The sequence below is a fragment of the Mustela erminea genome, chromosome 4 (genome assembly GCF_009829155.1).
Source record: "Mustela erminea isolate mMusErm1 chromosome 4, mMusErm1.Pri, whole genome shotgun sequence".
Lineage (NCBI taxonomy): Eukaryota > Metazoa > Chordata > Mammalia > Carnivora > Mustelidae > Mustela > Mustela erminea.
In genome coordinates, this window is record NC_045617.1 from 39,108,838 (window position 1) to 39,117,311 (window position 8,474).

Here is an 8,474-nt window from a genome sequence, read left to right on the forward strand (position 1 = left end):
TAATGAGCATGTCTATCACGTAGAAGTTTCCACAAGCCCCTTTGTAATCTCTCAACCCTGCCCTTTAATGTGCCCTATCCTACCCCAGGCAAACACTGATGTGCTTTCTGAGAGATAAATTAGTTTTTCATTTTCTAAAATTTTATCTAAATGAAATCATACAGTATGCATTATTTGTCTATCTTCTTTAACTCACTATGATAATGTGGTAGTATATTGAGAGCTTCTTTATTTATATTGTTGAGTATTCTTTTATATAGATACACCACAGTTTCTTTAACATTAACCTTTTTAAGATTTTTTTCCAGTTTTGGATTATTACAAATATAGCTGCTTTAAACATTTGTGCGAAGTCTTTGTATGCATATATGTTTTCATTTCTTTTTGGTAAATACCTAGGAGTGCAATGTCTGAATCATGTAAGTGTATGTACAATATTTTTAAGAAACTCTGCCAAACTGTTTTCCAAAGTTGTGACTTTTCAAATATCAATCAAAAGTAAGTTTCCTGTCCTCACTAATGTTTCTTATGTTCAATGTTTCTAATTTTAGCCATTCTATTTTGTTGTAGTAGCATCTTAGTTAATTTACACTAATAAAACCAAAAGCATAGACTGAGTACCTTAAACAATAAATATTTAATAAATAAATACAATTTTTTAAAAAAAGGATGCCTGGGTGGCTCAGTCAGTTAAGTGTCTGCCTTCAGCTCAGGTCATGATCCCAGGGTCCAGGAGTTCATCATGGGGCTCCTTGCTCAGCTGGGAGCCTGCTTCTCCCTCTGCCTATTGTTTCCCCAGCTTGTAAGCACATGCTCGCTCTCTCTCTCGCTCACTCTCTCTGACATATAAAGAAATGAAATCTTAAAAATATTTATTTATTTACTTACTTACTTAAAATTTATTTATTTTAGAGAGAAATAGAAAGAAAGAGCATGTATGCATGGGGGGAAGGGGCCATTGGAGAGGAAGAAAGAAACTTAAGCAGCTCTGTGCTGAGCATTGAGCCCAAATCCAGCTCATTATCATGACCCTGAAATCATGACCTGAGCAGAAACTAAGGGGTGCTTAACTGACTGTGCCACCCAGGCACCCCATTAAACAACAAATATTTATTTCCTCACAATTTTGGAGGCCAGAAAGTTACAGTCTCAAAGAGTGGAACAGTTTGGTTCCTAGTGAAAATTCTCTTCCTGATTTGCAGATGGCCACCAACTTGCTGTATCTTCATAAAGCCACCAGAAAGATTAACTCTCTGGTGGCACTTCTTATAGGATCACTAATCACATCTTGATGGCTTCACCCTCAGGACCTTATTACCTCCCAAATGTCCTGCCTCCAGATAGTATCACATTGAATATTTAAGTTTTCAACACATGAATTTGGGAGGCACACAGTCATTCAATAGCAAGTGGTATCACATTCTGGTTGTAATTGGTTACTTCCCTAATGTCTAATATATTTTTTTAATTTCTGTAATAATTTATATAGAGTGGGTATTATTTCTTCCTTACATGTTCGGTAGAATACACGGATAATGCCATAAAGACCTAGAGTTGTCTTTGTGGGAAGGCTTCAATCCTTGGATTCAGTGTATTTAATAGATGAAAAGGCAATATACCTTACCTGTTTCTTGTTGAGAAAGCTTTGTTAGTATTGTCTTTCAAGGAATTTATCCACTTCATCCAAGTTATTTGAATTATCCTCCAAAATTATTCATAATATTCCTTTATTATCCTTATAAAAATCTGTTGATTTTATCATAAAATCATCTCTCATGTTTCTTGGGTAATTTGTTTCTTCTTCCATATTTTTTTTTAAAGATTTTATTTATTTATTTGACAGAGAGAGATCACAGGTAGGCAGAGAGGCAGGCAGAGAGAGAGAGAGAGAGGGAAGCAGGCTCCCTGCTGAGCAGAGAGCCGGATGCGGGACTCTATCTCATGACCCCGAGATCATGACCTGAGCCGAAGGCAGCGGCTTAACCCACTGAGCCACCCAGGCGCCCTCTTCTTCCATCTTTATCTTCATCAGCCTGGATAGATGTTACCAATTTTAATTACTTTCTCAAAGATCTAGCTTTTGGTTTTATTGATTTCTTTTTATTTCCATTCTCTACTTACTGATTTTCACAGATCTTTATTATTTTCTTTCATCTATATTGGATTTAATTTGCTCTTTTTTTGTCCCCTAGACTCTTAAGGTATAAATGGAAATACTAATTTGAGGAAATCTTCAGATGACCATGCATAAATAATTTTTTTCTTACATAGAATTTTTAAAAATCTGATTGGGCATTACTTCAAAGTTAATATCTCTGACAGTAGTTTACATTCTAACTTTCCTTGCTAGAAGATTGGTAAGTACAAAGATATTTTTAAAAATAATTAAGTAATCAAGATGTAAAACTAGACTAATATTTCTTTAAATAAATCTAAGTCATCCCCAAATGACCCACAAATAAGCAGAAAATTATCTCACCTTTTAATAATGATGAACCCAATATGCCCTATCCAGTAAACTTCTGAAGAAATAAATTTTGTCAACTCTAACTCAGAAGTGACAATCATAGGTCCCTGATTCTCTATCACAGATCATAGCCGCATAATCATTTCAAGCTCTGAAAAATTCAAGCAGTTGTAACAAAGTGTCTTTCTTGGCCATTGTTTCAGATTTATAGAATCACAAAACACTTAGTTTTCATGACATGAAAATCCTCTTCATCTCAGCCCCCGAGACAGAATTTTTTCTAAATCCTAGAAAGTGATAGTTATCCATGGGATTTTAAATGTCCTTAATCCATCATCTTGTTTCTCATCCACTAACCAATCAAAATTTTATGGTTGTGTATCACTGAATGATAGATTATTTTACAATTTAGTGGCTTAAACTAACAATAAACATGTATCATATCACACAGTTACTGTGGGTCAGGAATCCAGCAATAGCTTAGCTAGGCTCCAGTGTAGGGTTTCTGATGACGCTGCAGTCAAAACTTTGGCCAACACCGCAATCATCTCAAGATTTGGCTGTTGTTAGGCAAGTACTCTTGTACATGCAGTGTTTTCCAAGTCACACTCAGATGCATAAAGAATGGGCCTTGGTCCTGAACACCCAAGAGATAAAGAGCCCATATACCCTGTGTTGGGTTTATCACTTGGTGTGGGAAAATCTTTCCTGGTTTCATGCGTAATGAGTACTTTTTCATCTCTGCACAAAGCATGCTTCCACTGCAACATGAAGTCATGTTACTCTATCTTTTCTCTATGTAATTAAAGTATTGTTCCATCCAGTACTTGACTGAGTTGTATTTTCCTTGGTGACTCCAATACCAAGACTCAGCGGGCAGAAGGGTTTAGGGCCCTCCCCAGGAATTGGTAACTAACACATGGCATTCTGTTGATAGCTTGTATCACAGAATCCCCTTCTATGTTGGCTCAATCTCATGAAAGGAAAGTTGGAGATGATATTGGTAGAAGATCCAGTTAGTTTTCATGTCTGTATCTCCACAGGACTCCCTGAGTGTCCTCATAAGATGACAGCTTCCTTCAGAATAGTAATCTAAGAGGGAAAAAAAAAAAAAAAAAAAACACGTGAGAACAAAGCATCTTTTATGGCCTAGCCTCATGAGTCATATTCTCAGAATATGGATCTCAAGCTATTTTCACTTATTATCTAAGATTTTGGTTTTCTTTCCTGTTAATCTCTTGAGAGACTTGTATATAATTTATTTCATTTCCACAGTATTGTAGTGGCTACAACATTTCCACTCCATTAAATATGGAGGGGGACCACACAAAGGAAGACTAAAGGAATCCCAGGAGTGGGAATCACTGGGTCCATTTTTGAAGTTTTTTACCATGCAATTAAATCATTAATATGGTTGGACATACTGAAAAAGCTATGCCAACTGTAATTTCAAAGTCGGTGTAAATAAGCTTTCCAAAAAAGTCCATCAGTCATTTCCTTTATCTGTTCATACCTAATGACTTTTCTTCTACTTCAGTTATTCCTGGCTAGGGCCACATCCTTGATCTTATCATTATTAGAAATGTTCTATCTCTGAATGTTTAAATTTCATGTATTCTATTTTCTAAACTTCCTATTTTGGCAACTTAATACCTCAATATTTTATACAAATGTATGTTATTCAAACATTCCTGATAATCTTAATGTTTCCTTAGCTCACTTTTGCATTCTCCAAACTAACTATTTCAAGCCTTCTATGAGAGTTTCAAATCTCTGGAGACCACCTCCTTCTTCTCACTTTCAGCAGATTATCTTGCTCATGCCTTAGCAAAGAAAAAGACCTATCATATGGATTTCTTTTTCATTTTATTTTATTTTATTTCTTTTCAGTGTTCCAAAATTCATTGCTTATGCACCACAACCAATGCTCCATGCAATATGTGCCTCCATAATATCTACCACCAGCCTCACCCAACCAATTCACCCACCTCCCCTCCAAAACCTGCAGTTTGTTTCCCAGAGTCCACAGTCTCTCATGGTTATATGGAAGTTCTTAATACCCTTAAAAAACTTACAAACTTACAGATTCTGATACTTTTTTTTTTCCTTCCATTTTCCTTCTTGTTACAACAGGAAAGAACTTTTTCCCCTTTCCTGGACCTTGGATCTATCTACCTTCTGCCTTTGAAAGTATTTTGCTCTATCATTTATTTTATCTCTGTCACATATTATCATCCCCTTCCTCTTAACTATTGTCTTTTCAGATAAATGTGGTCAAATATCTTTCGTATTTAAAAAAAGGGTGGGAAGAAAGTAGTTTGAATTCTAGTGAGCTGTTAGGAAAAAAAAAAATTAGCCATGCAGTTAAAGTGGTAGAGTCATAGACAGAAGGCCATTGGTCACGGAATTATGAGGACCTCAAACCTGTCTCATTTACCCCCAAACTTCATAGTCCCCTTTCTTTACTGACAGGCCTCTCGAAAGACTTGTACGTACTCTCTACCTCCAGTTTTTCATAGTCTCTTCACTCTAACATTCTGCAATCTAGCTTACAGACCCTCATCACTACCCTGTAAATAGACGACCAACAAAAGAACAAGTGGGAGAAAAGAATGTGTGTGGATTTAGAAATGCCATCATTATCATGGTTCTTCAGAAAGTCTCAACCTGTCATAATACTATACTATTTTCTTTTAAGAGAAAATGGACATAAATTCAGACACAGGTAGCTTTACTTACCTCTTTGTGCTCTAAAAACCTTCCAAGGAGGAGGAAACCTTCCACCAGCAAGAAAAGAAATCTTCCAACAAAAAGCCTAAGTAGGAAATGGGCATCCTTTTCTCCTTAGATGCCAATATCTGGGTGCAGATGCACTCTTGGCTCTTCTGTAGTATAGGTATAAACAAATTAAAAGATTCAAGCATAACATTAATTCCTCAGCAGAAGATATACTTAAAAACAAAATACCACAATACTGTTAGAGGACCATAGAAAAAGGAAAAAAAAATGTTTAAAAAAAATCCATTGGTTGACAAGAGGGTCATCATTTATTTCTCGCATGTCAAACTTTGACTGTGAATGTACTGTGCTACAGGTGCTATGTACATTCTAGTAGGAGTTGGAAACTGGAGACATCTTGTGAGCAGTTATTCGTGGTTATGTCCTCTCACTGAAAAGCACTTCAGCAGAGAAACAAGAGCTCTTTTTCTTGCTCTTCAGGAAAGATCTGAATGTTCAAAAGCTTTAATATAACTACTGGTGCCAAACTAAATGATAGTGGCAAACTCCTTTCCATTAAATTTGTATCTGTTTAAAAACCTTGGAAATATGTTAACATACATTCCTGTCCATAGAATGTAAAAATTACATGCAAAAAAATTTGTCATCTGCGTTTCCAAGACATTGTTCAAGGAATGCAAATGTGTCTCCAAAGACTGAGAAGCAAACAGCTTGTGTTGTACCAAGAGTGGGGACACTGCCACTTTCCTTACATTTATCAGAATTCTCAGATTTAATTTTTTAAAACATCCATTGAGTTAAATGCAACATCTTCAAAGGTAAAATATTTGAAGAGTCAAAATGTTATGGTACAAATCTACGGAAACTGCATGAGCAATTGCTAAAGCTGTAATTTCCTAGGGGAGCTAATCAAGAAGGAATTGTGTAGTGAACAAGATATACTAACAATAAAGTACATCCAGACTTTTCACAATCAGGTGATTTAATCATGGGAGAGCCTTTACTACTCTTTCCTTTTCCTTATTGAAGATCTATAACTGGATAGGTTTACAAACAACTTCCAATTACCCATTTTTTAAAAAGATTTTATTTATTTATTTGACAGAGAGAGATCGTAAGTAGGCAGAGAGGCAGACAGAGAGAGAGGGAAAAGCAGGCTCCCCGCCGAGCAGAATTGCCCGATGCGGGGCTCAGTCCCTGGACCCTGAGATCATGACCAGAGCCAAAGGCATAGGCTTTAACCCACTGAGCCACCCAGGTGCCCCTACCCATTTTTTTTTTTTTAAGATTTTATTTATTTGACAGAGAGAGAGAGAGATCACAAGTAGAAAGGCAGACAGAGAGAGGGAAGCAGGCTCCCTGCTGAGCAGAGAGTCATCTCTCCAAACAAACAGTTCTCTAAAAATTTCTCATGAAAATAAGGTGATTTGACCTTTATAATATCTTACATTTTTTTCTGCTAATGCTCTACTGAACATTATCCGGCGGGGGGGGGGGGGGGTGTTGTGCGGGAGCATACAGATATGAGGAAACATAAAAAGAGAACAAGGAACATCTTGTCAAGAGAAATAAGAAGACCTTTAATGTTAACTATATTACATTCTTTTTAATTTGTCCCAGTTCAGTCATATTACTAACTCTGGTTTTGGCATCTTATCCAACTATATCACTAACAATAATTCTGGCCAGGGATAAACCAGTAGAAAAGACTTCAATGCCATTATTTTCTACAGATAACCAAATCTGTTTTCTTTCAAATAAATTCCTTACTCTAGATTAATAGCTTGATTCATGCTTCCCTGGTAAAAACAGAAATAAGCGAGAGATAATTTAATCATCTCCTGATCAACAGATCTACCAGTCTATCTCAATTTGTGTCCATGCTTTATTTTCTTTCCTCCACAAGTGGGTGAATAGTTCCAACAACAAAGCCAACAACTGAGCTCACTTCTCCACTTGTGTCTGACGTCTCCCTTCTGGTCCATGCCCGCACTCTGGCACTCTGAAATAGCATCATTAAGTTAATCTTCTCATTAAGAGACTTAGCATGTAAGCATGTTCTACTATCTCTTAAAAACAAAACAAAGCAAAACAATACAGACATTCCTTTGACCTCAGAGCCTTTTTAAACTATCTTTCCCATTTTTGAGCTCTCATTTATAGAAAAACGTTATTAAAAGAAAAAAAAAAAGATTTTTTATATCTGTTCTCTCTAATTCCTTAAGTTCCACTCGTTCATAATCTTCATCATCCAATATCTTACCTCCAACAAGCCACTGAAATTTTCTCACTGAATTTTTAAGCTTGAATGATTCTTTCTTAGTCCTCTTTTTTGAGCTCTTGGCAGCATTTAAAACGGCATTTAAAACAGACGCTCCGTGCTGCTTGAATCACTGTCTTTGCTTGGCCACTAGGACAACACACCCGCAAAGTTTTCCTCCTACCACAAAGATGACTTCCCTGCCTCCTTTTTGGGATCTTTCTTATCTGTCGAAACTCTGAACATGGATTCTATAAACCTCAATTGTGCATCTCTTTTCTTTCCTCATCACATTACCTCGTTCAGGCCTGCCTTTATTTCTAGCTCTAAATTCTCTCCTCACCTCCACATTTTCATTATCACATGGTCTGCTCAATAGCTGCATTTAATTGTTTATGAAACAGAAAATTAACCTGGGCCAAAGCAGAAATGCCCACCCCTCCCTGCTTTCAACTGGCTCTTGTCTCAGTGTTCACATGTAGGCTAGCACCTGTAAGTCATCTTGACTCATCCCTTCCTCTCCACTCTGCATAAGCAAGTCTTTTAACTCTTCCACCTTCAAGATGGAGTGGGAATGGGAACACTTCTCACTATTTTACCACAAAATCTGGGGTCATCCCACCATCATCCTCATCTGGATTTCTGTAATATATAGCTAATTAATCTCCGTCCTTCTTCTTTCTCCCTCTGTAGATGTTCTTCCAAGTAAGAACCAGTAAATTCTTTTGGAAATATAAATCAAATCATGCTACTCTTCTCCTCAAAGACTTTCAGCAATGCCACATCACACCTAGAATAAAATCCACTATCTAGAGCACCTGGGTGGCTCAGTAGGTTAAGCATCTGCCTTCAGCTCAGGTCATGATCCCAGGGTCCTGGGATTGAGTCCCACATCAGTCTCCCTGCTCTGCAGGGACTCTGCTTCTCTTTTTGTCCCTCTTCCCACTCATTCTTTCAATCTCCCTCTCTCAGATAAATCTTTAAAAAAAAAATTCTATGTCTAAATTC

General features: G+C 36.9%; 1 long non-coding RNA gene across 1 annotated transcript; it reads right to left on the minus strand.

The window, feature by feature from the left end:
* Positions 1-1,946: 1,946 nt before the first annotated feature.
* LOC116587738 lies at positions 1,947-7,656 on the minus strand. The gene is made up of 3 exons (XR_004284615.1): positions 7,470-7,656; positions 5,207-5,352; positions 1,947-3,559 (listed from the first exon to the last, which is right to left on the minus strand). It is a non-coding gene; the product is annotated as an uncharacterized LOC116587738 (long non-coding RNA).
* Positions 7,657-8,474: the final 818 nt, after the last annotated feature.